The sequence below is a fragment of the Crocodylus siamensis genome, chromosome 8, assembly GCF_052110815.1.
Source record: "Crocodylus siamensis isolate JL-2025a chromosome 8, ASM5211081v1, whole genome shotgun sequence".
Taxonomy (NCBI): domain Eukaryota; kingdom Metazoa; phylum Chordata; order Crocodylia; family Crocodylidae; genus Crocodylus; species Crocodylus siamensis.
The window spans coordinates 25,935,321-25,952,179 of NC_143402.1; the positions used below are offsets into that span (position 1 = coordinate 25,935,321).

The 16,859-nt window shown below is 37.6% G+C and overlaps 1 long non-coding RNA gene across 4 annotated transcripts in view; it reads right to left on the reverse strand.

The window, feature by feature from the left end:
• Window positions 1-16,859, reverse strand: part of LOC149858236 (uncharacterized) — a 167,461-nt gene that overhangs the window by 129,502 nt on the left and 21,100 nt on the right. For 3 of the 4 annotated variants that reach the window (XR_016443811.1, XR_016443810.1, XR_016443812.1), the window contains exon 2: window positions 10,453-10,588. The exons of the other annotated variant lie outside the window; for it this stretch is intronic. This is a non-coding gene — a long non-coding RNA (uncharacterized LOC149858236). The remainder of the gene's footprint in view (window positions 1-10,452; window positions 10,589-16,859) is intronic. 4 annotated transcript variants of the gene reach the window in all.

Consider the following 16,859-nt stretch of genomic DNA (forward strand, 5'->3'; position numbering starts at 1 on the left):
GTAGACTACCAAATAACCATCAAACTGTAAGGTAACTACAGTAATTCATTTGAGACTATAAACCACAATAGTTTGGGGGCAACTTTTGTTCTCGTATGACCACCACACTGGCAGTGAATAAACCATTTTATAACAAAACTATCTTAAGAATAGCAAGGTAATAATTCCTGCATGCACACCAATCCATTTTCCCATACACACACTCACAGATAAGTGGTCATTGAAGCAGGTTCTCTATATCGCCAAAGTCTTCATTTCTGACCACCAGTCACTTTGGCCCCCTCTACACATTACAGGTTTCATGTAATTAACTGGTTGATCTTGAAATTATCTTGAGACCAGCTACACCTGCAAAGTAGCTATCATACCATAAAAAGCTCCAACCAGCTATAAGGTTAGACCTCAAAAATATGTACTAACTTTATAGCTGGCTGCTATCCAGGTTTAATTTGCATGTGGACCATGGTCTCACCAGCAGCTGGGAGCCTTGTTAGCTGACAGGGCTCCCAGCCACAGGGGTGCACCATGCCAGCTGGGGCTGGGAGTCCTGCCACTGAAGGTACTGTCAGCCCCAGCAGCTGCCAGCTCTGGGTCTTGGCAGCATAAGGACCCAGAGTCCCACAGCTGTGGAAGCTGGCTATCCCAGTGCCAGAACCCAACTGTGTCCTGGCAGCTGTAGGCCATAGCTTTGATCTCCCACCCTTCAGGGTCCATGGAGCCCCTGGGGCTGGGAGATTGTGGCAGCTATAATCTTCCAGCCCTCAGAGGTTTCATGCACACACAGGGCTGGGAGACTGTAGCTGCTGTGATCTCCCATCCCAGAGGCTTCATGCATTACCAAGGCTGGGAGATCATAGCAGATCCCTGGGGCTCCCAGCTGCCAGGACTTGCTTCTTGCCAGTGCAGGGGGATCCAAATCCCAGGCTAACTCTGTACTGGCAATAAGGTGTGATGGGATCTGTGGAGTGATCCCACAATCATGCCTCCTGCCATGCACGTGTGGCATGGCAGAAGATGCAACTGTGTGGGTCACACATTAGATCCTATTGCCCTTTGTGGCACCTCCAGCTGTTTACCTTTCCCCTTTCCTCATATGAGACTGCTATAGTGCCACAAGCCTGACTGAGGCCAAGTCACAAAGATGAGCGTTGAAGTTTTCATTGATGCACTCACTGAGAGGAGGCAGAAACTATCAATATCATTGACCTTTGTGGGTACAGCTGCTATTTCAGCATGTGCCCCTGCCACTTTGAAATTAAATGAAACTGCTGTGGTTGCTGTTTTGCTGGTGATGCTGGTAGACAGCACACAATGGGAAAAGATTTTACATTCCATCTCTTCCCCCATTTCTTCTCTCCATTCTCCCTCCCTCTTCCCCTCCACTCCCAATTTTTTTCCCCTCATTTTGGGTGTAGTGTTCCTAATATTATCATTACCAGATTCAAACTCACTGTCTCTGAGGCCTCCAGTCCTTTCTGACTCTCCATCAAAATAATTAAGCTGAGAACAAAATTTCCATAACAGCTAATAATGCCCCCATTTCCAAAAACAGAAAAGAAAATTAATGGCAAATACATCCTGATTTTGTTGCTAGTTCATCCTTCTTTTTAATCAAGTGAGCTCCCTCACTCTCCAAACTACCCCACCAGAAGAAGAATATTGTTAACCTGGTAAAAGATGTAAAAAAAATCTGCTCATGAAAATTGAAATGGAACCACTGATCTCCATCTTTTTTTCCATCTCATTATACCACAGAAGTACAGTTTTTACAAAACACAAAAACCTGCTCTTTGCCTAGTAGGCAAATGGTGCTTTCTTCCACTATAACAATCTTGAAAAATGAGTAAAGGGAAAAAAACCTGAAAACCTCATAAAAATAGGCCCTGATCCTGTGATCTCAGTCATGAAAGGGAAACATAAGTGTGTGATTCTCAAGGCAGGATAATAAAGGATCACCAGCATGGCATTCCAGGGAATTCTGAAAAGGGAAAAGATTTTTCCTGAAAGGTTCAAATGGCAGGACTGGGATTTAAGCTCTTTCCAGTCTAGCATTATTTTCCAGTGTTTGTTACCAGTATGGCCTTGCAGAAAAACCTGAACAGTGATTAATTATGTTCATACAAAAAATAAAAGAAAGAGAGAAACCCAGGCATACATTTTATTAGGAAATTACAGAATCTCCTTTCATTCTGCATCAAAACTCCAGTGCCTTTTACAGCCAAATTTCTGTTGGAGATTAAATATAACACTGAAAAAAGGTTGTAACTTTTAAAAAGAAACATAGAAACAAAAGTAATAATTATGCACTGAATGCAAGTCTGAATGGTCTGGAAAATTATGCTATATTTGATTGCATATTTCCTGTATTTGAATAGTTCCATATCCAGCACAGTGACTTGGATATTTTTACTTGTATTACCTTTTGGATTTTTTTTTTACATGGATATATGATTTGGCTTTGTACAACATTAGAGAAGAAAAGTTTCATGTCACTACTGCTCTTGCCAGTGAAACATGTTTTGGTACACATTCCTGTTTAGTCAAAGGTTCATCAATAATTGCTAACCAAATGGAAAAGCTTCACAAGAATAGTATGTTATTATGCTGGCATTGTCAACCCTTCTCCTACTCTTTAGGCCTACACTAAATCTCTCTGGAGCTCCCATACAAAAAACTAGAACTCTTGGTTCCAAAACGATACCTTTTATTAGACCAGCTGGAAAACGGCTACCAAGTACACCTCTGAAACTCCCATTCACCTACCCTGGAAATCTTCAAAGCGAGACTGGACGGTCACCCTGCTGGGGTCACCTGACCCCAGTTGTCTTTCCTGCCTAGTGCAGGGGGGCTGGACCCTATGATTTTCCAAGGTCCTTTCGAGCCTTACAATCTATGAATCAACCTATGTACCGTTATGCCTGTTACAGCATCAGACATCAGAAAAAGTCCAAGCCTGTAAACAGGTAAGCACATGAGTTTCCTAGTTAGTTCTTTGTAAGATCAAGCCCTTTGTATTGAATTAACCATAGGTTAATGGGTTGGAACTTAGCTCAGACTTCAAGGTGTTGTTGCTTGTTTCCTTTCACAGGCACAACTGATGACAGACCACAGAAAACGGAGCTGTCTTGTTTTGCAAAACCAAAATCAGGGATGAATTGGATTCAAGCATGTGCTGAGTTCAGATCAATGTTCTCTGTTTTTGACCAACTCTCCACTTTACTATTATCATTATCTGGCTCACCTTTTCACAGCTTTGCTCATAGACATGTAACCTCAATGTTTTCCCTTCCCTCTACAGTTCAGTGTCAAACATCGCATATGGCATGCATGTGACAGCATTCAGTATGTGGGATCTGGCAGGGAAGTGCCATTTTACCAGTAGTGATTGTGTTGATAAACAGCACAGTGATACAAGGAAAACTATTTCCAGACTTTTGCTCAGATGTGGATACAGCATATGGATAAAACATCACTTTTTGGTACATCTCACTGTGTAATGTTATAACAAGGTTTTATAGTAATGCAATGTTTGCTTTACATTACCACTGCTCTCAAAAGGCTTAACCCAGGAAGGTGCTGAACAACCTCAACTCCCATATTCTAGTGAGAGCTAAAAATGCTCAGTGCTTTACTGCATAAGGTCTAAAGAGTGAAGGAAATAGTTTGGCTACAGCAAATGTACCAGAGCAGAGGATTTTTTTTAAACGTTTGCTTTAGAATTCCTCATATTATTGGAGAAAGAGTTAGATAAACATAGTTGAAGAAAAATGCATTGTTCTCATTTTTTAAAAAGATGCCTCAGGCAGTGATAAATTACATAAATTTGCCCCCATTCATATCATTCCACGTGTCAAAGTTATCTATGGTGATTAGCATAAAATGACAACCCAAAAGTTTGCAACCCATTTTTCCTAAATGTTGGCTTATTTCACCCACAAAAAAGTCAGATGACTGACACCCAACATAATAAAATAAAATCTCCCTTCGCAATTTAATTTTTTTTTTTTTTTTTATAAATCATGTAAAATATAAACACTACATTTTAAAACAAAGTTATTATTCATGGATTACAACTTTCCTTACTGGCAGCAGATCTGTTGCTTTACTTTGTCTTCAAAAACTATTTGGACCCATTTTTAAAAAACTGTCAAACTTGGCTTTATCAAGATATTTACTCCTCATTTTCTGGCATTCCATTGTAATTCATAATTTAGGAAAAACATAAACATATCTATATATATAATTGAGGAAAATCCACTTTACTTAACAGTCCTTTTTTCTGCAAACATTTTGAAGGATCTCTGTACAATTTTAAGCATCTAAACTTCAGCAGAAATGAAAAATGAGAAAGCTCTTTTAAAATAATAACGAAAACATAACCCCATTCTAACTGTATATATTGGTCAAATGTTATAAATGCTGTGTGTATGTCTATATGAGAGAGAGAGATGATTAAAAATGTACCAAAAGCCATGAATGCCATTTTACTGTCATTTCCTTTGATTAACCTTCACCTGACCTCAGTCCCTAAGGCAATTCCAGTTTCTTTTTGTTCTTACATTTAAATTCTTCAGTATACCAGGTAAGTACATCTCTGTCATTAAAGAACATTCACTGAGAGCAGATTGCTTTTACAGAGATTTTCATCAAAAAAGTTTGCTTTGGAGAACTGTCTGCAAAATCTTTGAAGGGACAATATTGAGTCAAGTTTAGCCCAAAATGAGACTTTAGACCAAGAGAAACTCTTTCTTGACTTTTTAAAAAGTGACATATTTTTAAGCAAAAGGAAAAAAACACTGAAGTCAGCTGAGCTCCGCCAATTGACAGCAGCTGAGGATCTCAATGTTGCCAACTTGCATAATTTTACAAGTCTTCTGATATTTTATGTTTTTCTTAAGGCCCCAACTCCTGCAGTTCTGACAACCTTGATTTTCACTTGGTAACAAAAAAATATCTCCGTTTCTACCCTCCATGCCTCTGGAGAAAGCTGAAAAACATGACCTAATGGCTCCAAATGCAGAGAGCAGTTAGCCTGCAAACTTCTTGCACTAGGAGCCAACCTTTTGCTCTGTGCTTATATAACACATAGCACAATGGGGTCCTGGTCCCTGAATTGGACTCCTATAGGTATTAGTACAACACAAAGTTAATGCATGACAGTAATAGCATTTTTAAAAGCTTGAATTTTTAAAGCTAATCTAGTGAGTGCGGACAACCCCATGAGATTTTTGCATGCTTGAGGGTGGCAATTCTTGATTCTAGTCATCCAATTACAAATGGTGTTTATAAAGTATTGAAAAATACTGGAAAACATCTGGAAAAAATGAGGCAAGGTCTGGAAAATGTGCCTAATATTGCAAGTCTTAAAGAAGCTTGATCTACCAAGCTTGGAGAAAGCTATGGGGCAATTTGATCAGAGTCTGTGAACACAGGGAAAAGTGTTCTAACGGTAGACCGAAATCTGGCAGGAAAAGACGTAGCATGATGGCCCTGAAGCCACACAAATTCAGACTGGCAATAAAGCACATTTTTTTTTAACTGTAAGGGTAATCACCCACTGAGGAAGGTCAGAGATGTTCTACTGTTTGCAATTTTGAAATCAGCACTAAATCAGTTTTCAACGGATATGCTACCTCTCAAATAGAAGTTAGATACTTAGTGCAAAACCTACTGCATCAGATTCTTTGGCATCTGGTATACATAAGGTCAGACTAGATAGAGTTAGTCAGGAAACAATTTTCCTATCCCATAAGACTTTTGTTGAGATTCCAAAAATGTTTCTTGCCTCAAATCACGGGAAAAAAGTTGTTGTTGTTTGTACATCAATAACTGGGGGTGGGGAGAGAAATCAGAGTAAATTGGTTAACACTTTTTTTGTTGCCTGTTTTGAAATGTTTTGTTTGAGTTTTGGCCTTTCAACTTTTTAAAAACGTTTATTCTGAAACTGTTGAAATGGATTGTTTTTATCAACTTTGCAACTTTTTTTAAATTTTATTTTGAATCAGGAGAGTCACTGAAATTGACCATCTCCCTGTGGCTTCAGTTTCAACAAAGTGGCATTTTCTGACAACAGTATTTCTCTGGAAAAGCCCCAGTCAGCTCCAATAATGGTTTTCTGGCCTTAATATCTCTTAAGTAAAACACTGAATCACACCCTCTGAAAATTCAGCTGTCTTCAATTACCCTTATATGGTCCCTTTATCATGTCTAAAGGGTTTATAGAGCTGCTTACAACAAGTCTGGCAGCACTGGACTTAGATGGCTTAAACAGTGAAAGATTTTGCAAAGAGTTTTCTATCACAAACATCTATGGTCAGTGCTATAAAAACAGCCAGCTTGTTAATGACAGATGCCCTTACCTGATAGAGTGCAGTACTTAAATGTAGGAACAAAAGAATTGAAATTACCACAGGGAGAGAGGTCAGGTGAAGGTTAATCATAGGAAATGATAGTTAAGTGGCATGCATGACTCCTGAGATTATCTATGTGTATTTTATTGGAAAATATTTTAATGTGTTTTCCCTGCATTGAGAAAGAAGCCAAATACCATGCCTAGATAAAAAGAAAAAGTCTATGCATCAGTAAAGCCCCACAGTCTACAAGTGGAATTCCTCTTGATGTGATCCACAATCACTAGCTGAGGGATGAACAAAATTAGGGTGGTACCAGAACATGACAGCTATCACTGATTTTATGCATTTATACAATAATTATGAAGCACAATTCAGATTCAGGTTGGTGAGCTAAAGCATTCAATAAGTTGTCAGTGTTTAGAACCCCTGGTACATATAAATCTCCTTAGCATTTCCCCTATATTAGTCTTCTAAATTGGGTATTTTTCCCAAAAATAGAGATCTAATCAAACAGGGAAAAGTAGATCTGGATGAATACCACAAAAATACCTAAAGAAAAACAAAAAACAGTTTAATTTTCTAAAGAATTTGTTTCGGTCACATTCATACCTCTTTTGTGTTTGCTTTCTAACAATTTAGTGCAATTTGTCTTTTACTATCCATAACATTTGTTAAAACCAATCTGTTAAGCTTGCACACTTCTAAATAGATATTTAAGTTCACCTACTTCATATCTTGACCCCATAAATCTGAGTATAGTCAAGTTGCCTTCAACTAATCATGGAACACAAACAATATCATGTGACTCATATTTGACATATAGGCATTGAAGTTTGAATTTATGATTTCTAATTTTCAGTAGTAAGCCATACAGTCAATGCAACCCATGGAAAAAAATGTCAAATTTTTTTTTTAAATCACTAACAGAATATAACATAAAATTCACCAAATGAATTATTAATAATGAATTATACACTCAGCACTAGAAAAAAATAATATGTTTCTTCTTTTAAGCAACCAAAAGGTTTTTAAAATGTTACAATAATGAAATATGGCTGCTGATTTTGAAATGTATCCTTATCCAGTGTACAGATATGTAAAAGGTATAGTGCCAGAGTTATTAATCCCCCATCACTTTGGCAATTGATTTTGAACACAGTGTGTTGCAGAATCTTTATAATGCAAGATCATAAACATTCAAAACTAATTTATTGCTCTTTGTTCCACCTGGCAAAAATGCATTATCAAATTGAAATTGTGATGAAACAGAGATACAGATTAGTATAAAAATCTTTTAATTTCTATCCATGTTTGTAAATTTTCTTGTCCTGTGTGTAGTCAAAAAAATTGTCCATAGAAAAATACAGAAAAGGGAGGACAGTACACAGCTATTAGTGAATGGAAAATGTTTATAAAAACAATGACAGATCTTAAACAAAAAAAAAATCTTATAAGGGAAAACCATTATTTAGAGCTTTCACATCTAATGTTTTGTTTTGTATTACTGATATGCTGGTTCTCTCATAAATACTGGTCCTGATTTGTGAAAGAATGTCTGAAAATACTCTTTCTTTTTTTGTATGTAGTTTTATATGTTTTTGTGTGGTTTCCTGTCAAGTAACATCTGCCTGAGTGCAATAAGGAGTGGGAAGAGGTATTCATTCATGTTTGTGTGCGCGCTTTAGAAAACAGGTGATCGCACAAGCTTCATCAAATAAGCATGTCTTGAAAATTCACTCTATTCTGGTTGAATTGGTTATTACATTTACTTTCAGCCCAAAGAGGTACACAGGTTCCAAATAAGGTCAAACCAAAAACCCCAAACAAACAAACAAACAAACAAAGGGAGAAAGGAAAAGGAATGATAAGAGGAAGGGAAGACTTATGGGTCAGTTAAAACAGAAGGTATAAATAAAAATTATAAGCTCCTAAAAACAGCCCAGTTGACTGAAGACTGTAACCACTTCTGTATGGACCCATTCAACTGGTCTGTGTGTATTCTGCAGCTACTGACTTAATTGTTAGGGAATGTAATGATGTTATAGTAACTGTCACATCATGTAGTACTTGCTCCTTCTGAAGTATATTTTGTTCATTTTGGCAAATAAATACTTTTTATCAATAAATTACATGAACAACTTCTCACTAGGTTTTAAGGGAATAGGATTAGTTTGACAAATATTTTTCTGGTTAATGCCTGCCTTGTAAGAAATATTTTTCTAGCCCATGTTCCCAGGCATTATATACATCATTCATCCTGTATACTTTTCACCTATGCTATATAGTTTGACTGATTCACTTTAAATTGACATAGTACACTGATTTAAACTGATGTTTATGGTGGAGCAGGTTTTTTTAAAGGATGAAAGAGAATGAATTACTAAGAAGTTTATTATAAAAATAAAATTGTGTCCCACCAGCTGCCTCCTTTGTTAATGAATGAATGACAAGTTTTCTAAAGTCAGTTATTAAAGTACCAAATGAGACAGGAAAAAAGTGTTTCAGAAACAAAATATGTGCCTTTCTGTAAGTCTCCGTCGCTTACGGCTTTGAATGTACATTTTTTGCTAGAAAGACAAGCCTGTAAATTAATTCTTATTTCGCATTCTCCGAAGTAATTGTCCATGACACTTTTTAATTTTACATACTATAAAATATAATGGACCACAAAATGTAAACTTACTATTTACATTATTTGGAGGCAGAACTATTCAATTACCTAGACAAGCCTCAGTTTACCTTCTTTTGATTTTTTCTTCCCTAAATACCATGAATGTTAAGTGGAAGAGCTATCTATATGGCTGTATGCTAGTTCAGTAGCATTCATAAGTCTGTAAGACATCTCTAAGATATTGAAATTAATTTCCAATATAAAACAGGTAACTGAATAACCCTAGATAAAGGCAAGTGTAATATTAATTTCATTCTTTTTGTTGGCAGTGTTGTAAAGTCCATTGCTCAAGTCATGAGCACTTTCCTGAGCCAGATACAAATTAATTTTACTGTTCTTCTTCAAATACAAATTTTAAAAGTCAACTAAAGGCTACACGGCTTTGAAACATTTCAATGATTGTTTTAATTACCTACCATACAGCTGTGAGACATTGGAAGGGGAGGGGAAGTGAAAGAGAAGGAAGAACAACACCTGGTCTATTAGTGATTGTTTTCCTGACAAAGAAAAAACAGTCTTGAAACCAACAGAAAGCTAAAACAAAGTCAATACAGATTTTTTTTCCAGAAAGCACAAATGAGCTATTTTTATTCTCAACTCAAAATTTTTCTTTTCCATCAATATCTAGTTTTACTGTCAGATAAAACCACCAAATCTCCAAACATTAAATATATGAATTTTGACAGCCTTCAAAGCTTGCTTTTCATCCAAAAGTTGACAGGCAAAATGCATTAAATTCTTAAGAGCACATAAGGGGCTTGTTTTCTCGAGTTTGAGTCTCTAGCAAACAATTCACTGCACCGCTACATAAAGGTAAATGAAAAGGCATATTTTTGCCTTTTCCCCCTAAGTAGAACTGGGATCTAAAGACTATTAGAGCCTTCTGGTGCCCTTTGACATTCTGACTTCCAGCATCTCAACAATCAGTCAGTGCTAAGGTAACAAAAGAGCACTGAAATGTACAGTTGTCATCTCTGTGCTACATCTGTTGGCCATGCTGTTCGAAAGTGTTGACCCCATCATTTGACTGTAAACAGTGTGGAAATCAACAACAACAAAAAATACAAGTGAACAAGGAAACTGGAAGTCAGAAGTCAGGTCAGGAGATTTTCTTCGCAAATGTGTCTCTGAAGATAGAAGTAATCACTGAATTAAATTAAATCAAAGCAAACCTGCTAATTAAAACAGCTAAAATTATGTTTGTGAAGATGTGTGGCTGGTTTACTGTTTATCTGTAAATAAGCCTCCCCATTTGATAAACATGTTTGTATTTCCACTTAATTTAGAATACGTCTTTGGACAGATTGTAATTAGTAGTTTTGATCTATAATGGAAGATCTATTGTTTTGATCTATAATAGAAGATCTAAATATTTTTCCTGACCACCAGAACACTTATCATTTCAGTTTCACTCTCGAGTGTTCTCACCTGTTCTCCTTATGCTGGTTGAAATCTTGTATCCAATCTGTCTGAATCAAATTGTTTATATGTGTCTGAATACTATCTTCTTCATAATAAACCTCTTGTAACTAACCACAAATGCAGGCATTGTTTTTGACTCCACCTACAAATTAAATCAAACATTATTGTTAGATTTCACCACTTTTAGACTGCATGCTGCTTTTCATTTGAACTTCAAAAGGAGGGCAAACATGATGAAGCTAGAGGGCAAAAAGAGAAGAATCAAAAGTTTTACTGAACAAATGTGGTACTGTTAAGAGATCAACCTTTTTGGTTCTGTTTTATTTATTCCCAAGATCACAATGCATAATTTTACACAAACTCAATTACATAGCTCAGTGATTTACTGGCAAAGCTGGTCAGAAGCAGCTATCTGGCTTTAGCTAGTGTGTGTGTCTATTTAAAATAAAAATAAATCCTTAGAAAATTACAAAATGTCCAAAAAACCCAATGCTAATCTAAAGCCAGAAATGCATCTAATGTGGCACAATATGGAGGATGCAAAGTTCACATTACATTAGGTTCTCATTGGGTAGGTAACTGATAAATTACAATTTAAATATGGGTTCAACCTCACTGCTCCCTCAATGGGATCCTGATCCAGCACTTAGTATGTGCAAAACTGTAAGCATGAGTAGTTTTATAGACTTCAAAACTAAGTGGTTGTCTTTTTGCACTTTAGAAAATTTGCTAAGGATTAGTTTGCATTGTTAATGGATGCCCATATTGCCTTCAATAGGATTATTCAGATGCTGAAAGTTACACATGTGCTTGAGTGCTTTGCCGGATTTAGACCTACAAGACATTTAGTAACAGATCTGATAGTGCATTGTGTTAACAGTGAAACCAAGGAGGAGTGATTCCAGAAAGAGGAAAATTTCAAAACATTTATATAACCTGGCATCACAAAAAACTTCTCAGAGGAAATACAGTTAAGATTTCAGGCTCTTCCTTGGCACAGTAATTGTGAAGCTGAAATATCCAGCTAAAAATGAAAGTCAAATGTTTTTGAGATTTATTCCTCAGGAATAACCTGAAATTATTTTATACGTGTTGTTTAATCTGGGTATGTGTCATAGTCAAAGTTGTCATGATAGGCTAAGAGTACACGTATCTTCTTCTGCCCCAAAGCAACTGCCTCATAAAACAGGAAAAATTGAAATCTGCTAGAACACCAAACTTTGCTGACATGACCCCTGACCTGCATCTACATCTACTAGTGTAGATCCCTGTACCCAGGAGCAGCATCACTGAGGTCAGCATGTCTTCTGGGAAGCACAAGACTCTAAATCCACCTGCAGCTCTGGTGCCTTGACGGATATTTGGATCATTCAGATGGTTACTTGGATAATATCTTACGAAATATATTTGGATGAGTGAAACACCTAGGACTGAGTTGTAAAGAGTATATTGATGGTATCACACAGATACAGTGATCAAGATGAAAATCTGACTTTGTTCAAGTCCAGAGCAAAACTCCAGTTGACATCACTGGGCCAGGATTTTCCCCATCAAAGATCAGGTGCAAGAGACAAAGGTTTTAAGTGTTGCCTCCCTGACAAACAGCTTTCATATTTTAAAATTATGATTCAGATGGCAAGGAGCAATCTTTCCTGAAGTGGAAGCCAATCTGAGCTAAACCCCTTGAGCTAAACTCCTTGAGCTAAATTCCTTCATTCATCAGAATAGAAAACATGGTTGAATATGCCCTGCAGTGCACTAGCATGAAAAAATCCAAAGGAGACTGACTGATTAAGCAAATATAAAACAGCACCTACCAGGACAAGTTTGCACTCCCCACCCCCCCCCACACACACACCCATCCACTATTAGATCCTCCTTTAATTAATTTAAGTGAAAATGTTCTGAATCTTGCTATGGAAGTTTAATCACATTGCTGGGATTCTTTTTAGTTCAATTAAATCAGTGGAAATGGTTTATCTTTTGTTGTATGAATGCATTATGAACTTAAACATAGAAAGGGGACCAAATTTCACCCTCAATTATACCCAGACGGGGTTGTAAGAATGTAACTGAAAGAAGAACTTGGCAAAATGACTAAAAAATAACTCTCAGCTACACAGTGTTAAATGTAAAATTTATAGATGTTTAAATCCCAGCAGATTAAAACAATGTACAGACTGCTCAGATCTAGGGGCTTTTATGACTTCAGTGTGTCTATCTAGTCAATATTTTGGTCTATATATCCATTTTACACATGGATACTATTTGGGTTTAACAGCTTCACAGCTCAACCTATGACAAGAAAGAGAATAAGACCAAAGAGATAAAAATAAACTGGTAAAGGAGAAGGGAGCAGGAGACAGCAGACATTTCTGCATTGGGCTTTCTACCCTGGGGATCTTTGGTTGTGTTGCCAGCCAACTCCCTGTCTTCAAATAACAGCCACTTTTTCAGAATCAGACTCTCAGACTTTGTGAGACTTTGTAGTGGACCATAACACGTAGAAACTTGCTCTCTTGACAATCATCCCTCTCCACTTTTAAACAAGTTCTACAAATCTTATTCCTGTCCCTCAGAGGTATTTTTAGGAAAACCAGTTTCCTATCTATCCAATTACATGGTCCCCATTACCATAGCAACTAAGCATTTCACAAATGGTGATGCTTTTTATCCTCATAACAACCTTTGGCAGTAGCGATGTTTTATCCCAATTTTACCTGTGGGGAACAGAGGAACAACATGGAGTCATTTGTTCAACATCACAGAGGAAAGCTGACTGAGCAGGGAACTGAACCCTGATCCCCTTATAACCAGCCCAAAACTTGTCATCTCATCTTTCCAACCCTGTTTCTTCTCTTTTATCAGAAAATATTAACTTGTTGAAAGCAAAGAAAGAGACAGACAGACCAACCACTGGGCACAGAAAGCAATGTGGTGAGGTCCCCAACCTGGGATGCAAGACGCCCAGGGTCAGCTCCCCACTCAGAATCAGGCAGAGCAGTAATTGGAACATAGTTCGCCCATATCCCCAGTGAATGCCGAAACCACCAGGCTGGTGGTTATTCTGGAACAGGATTTGTGTTTTGTTCATGAACAAATTCAAAAGGTCTTATTTTCATTCCCATGTAAAACAAAGACAAAGTTGGAAACCTCAAATGTTGGGAGACACAGAAATAGTTGTGTTCTGGCCAGCCCAAACTGTATGTACTCTTGCTTTTTTTAAATGTTAGCAAAAATCTATCTATGGATGAATAAACGTATGACCAAAAGATTGGCTAACACTTTAAACAGGGAGGAGTTAGGTCTCTGCCACTGGCTTGCCACAAACAAGAGAGCTAAGCCAAGAGTTTAGAAAGTGACCACTAATTTGGGCACCTCCATTTTCATGTGCCCAGGTTTGAGACCTGTTTACTAGGGTATATGAACCTCCATAATTAACGTTTACTTCCCCTGGAGAGAAGATGGCTCGGCACCTCTGAAAATCAAGGTATTGGCATTCCAGGTTTAGGACCAAGAGTTGAGACGCTCAAGATTTGGGGAAATATGAAAAAAATTAGCTGGGTTTCATGCACTTTGTTTTACATAGCTATAAAATGGGTGTATAAATACCCACATACCTCTCTGAGTTTAGCCTGGTTTGTAAAGCACTCAGATTCTCAGAGGAAAGGCATCATGCATCTGTAAATGCACATTATTATTATTACTGTAAATAATCCAGTTCAAGAGCTGTCCAAGTTAAACTTAACATTGCCTTTCCTGAACATATTTATGTTCTCTTATGGTGTCCACATATGTACTCCACCTTATACAACAGCTCCTCTGTGAATTTATGCCCTACTCCTGCATAGAGCCCTATGAAGGTGCAACCCCATATGGCCACATGGAGCTCCCTACAGAATGTGGCCTTGGCTTCTTAAATCTATAGAGTAGTAATATAGCATGCAGTGGGTGAGCAAGGCACTCGCCTCAGGTGCTGCCTAATGGGGGCAGGGGTGGCCAGAAGGGGGAAGAGGGTGCTTCACCCTCCCATCCCCTCTCCATCAGCAAAGAGGGCTCCAGGAAGCAGCCAACATAGGCCAGGTGTATCATGGAGCACAAGATGTTCTAGGAATTGTAGTTTTGTAGAGGAGCAGTGGAATTTGCTGATGCTGGGGAGAAAACTGACCCCATTTTCTGCTGCTGAAATTAGACTTTTTTTGCCCTCTCAACATAGGCTTCAGAGCCAGAAATGGGATGACATTGTCCTACATCCCTCAGCAGCAGCAGCAGCAGCAAACTCCACTGGAGAACTACAATTCTCCATACACTTGTAATCCAGGATACACACTGCCTGGCCATATGCCTTCCTGCTACCCCACACCAAATCCAGAAGGATGGGGGAAGGATGAGAAAAAACTACCTTGGACACATTCTTCAGATGTTGCTCTTCTGCTATAGAGCTTGCATCCATTTGCTCTATAATAAATAAAAGGTGGCAGTGAACATCAAGGACACCTTTTTCACGAGTTCATAAGTACTCTACTTTCACTTCACAAGGTTCATCCTCAGACTAAATGTGTATTAGGTTTTTCAAACTGCATTCTTTGACACTAAGATCCAGCACTGTAACTATACCTTCTTTATAAGCCATATGCTGAGTTAGGTCAGACAAAAATTAAGTAATACTTTTCTTACACATTTTCCAGGTATCATAAATGGCAGGTCCTTAGCTGAACTATCACTTCTATAAATCTGTGGTTCAGATTTTCAAATTTTTATTTTCCTTATTTAAACCACTGAAAGACTCCAGCCATTTTTCAAGACAGCAAAAACTTGAAGGACCTTTCTTCTTCAGGCTCAGTTTCTCCATAAAACAAATCAAAAAACAAACCAAAACAACCCAAACCAACAGAATTGGTTTTTAGTTCCAATGACTCCAGTTGAGTTCGCTCATCCATTTCCATTTGAGTCATTGAGTCCATTAAAATGGCTATTTTAGTCACATCTGCACTGGTTGAGTACGGTCATGAGCCTACTGTAACCCACTGTTTGTAGGTCTATGACCTGTACTTACGTGAATTTAAACCCTGAAAAGTTCCACAGCTATCCCTTGGTGTTGTCTTTTCTCCAGTAATGTAATGTTTGGCTAGATATACTTGTCCAGTATATTTACCATAGAATGTTTAAAAAGTAACCCAAGCAGAGCCAGCAAAATGTACATTTCTGGGTTGAGACCAAACATGAGAAGAGAACATAGTGCTGAAATGTTGCCAAATTCTGCTTCATCTCAAAGGCCTCCAACATCTCAAAAAAACTTTATGATGGAAATGGTAACAGATTCAGCTACAAGTATCTCAGTGCCCAGATGTATTAATGTCCAGTGAATGCACTTCTATTGAATCTGTTCAAGCAAAGTAAAAGCATAATAATGTTTTCTGCATTGGACCATAAACAGCCAAGGTTAATACCAAACCATATTTTGCCACTGAAAGATCCTTGCCAGCAGAGTCAAACTGTTCTAAAAGACACAATTTCAAAGTTGACTTCAAGTAATTGCAAATGAAGGGCAGCATGTCAAGGTCAAGGATGTTGCCTACTAGAAATCTCATGCTGATGACAAAACTTGTTCGAACCTTTGCGTATGAAACAGGAACATTATATTATTGGTTTGCTCTAGGGTGTTCTACTTGTAGTTGTGGAAGGATTATTTAGTTAATTAATACAGATAAAAGAAACAATAGTACATATTCATATAAGAGGGAGTCGAAATCACAAAGGACTAAGTATAAGAGCTACTGCACAGCTCTTTTTGGACTTTCTGGCCCTTCTTCAGCAGTATTTTTAAAAAGAAGTAAAGAAGGAGATCAGATACAGTAGCAAATATGTTGCCTAGAAATAATCAGAGATGGAGATTGAAAGTCAAAAAATATTTGGCATCAACAATGAGCTTCTACAATTTAAGAGGTACAATAGATACCCATTAGAGACTGAATTTACCATATGCAGTATCTGCTGCTCTATTCTGCAATGTGGTGTGTATTTTCTTTCACTGAGCTGCAATCCAAAAGCACTCATATTTAGTTCTCCCATCCCCCTAAATCTCTCCCACAAAGGACACTGTCACAACCAAAGCTCTACAACAAGGATCATTTATATATCTGACAACCTTTAAACCCCCAAAGAAAGGAAAAAGGAAGCAGTAAAGCTCTCTGAAGAGCTCTTTGGTGGAACAAGCAGAATTATGAGCAGCAGGAGAAATATGAGTAATTAAGACAACAGTATATCTATATCTTACAGCTGACAGAGTGAGGCTGCAAGTTAGCTCTGGGCAAGGTGTTAGCAGAGGAAAGAACTGAGCATAGCGTTTCTAACGTTATTGTTGAAAAGCCAGCTCTGGAAAAGGGCTAAAGGAACAATTTCATTAAAAAGAA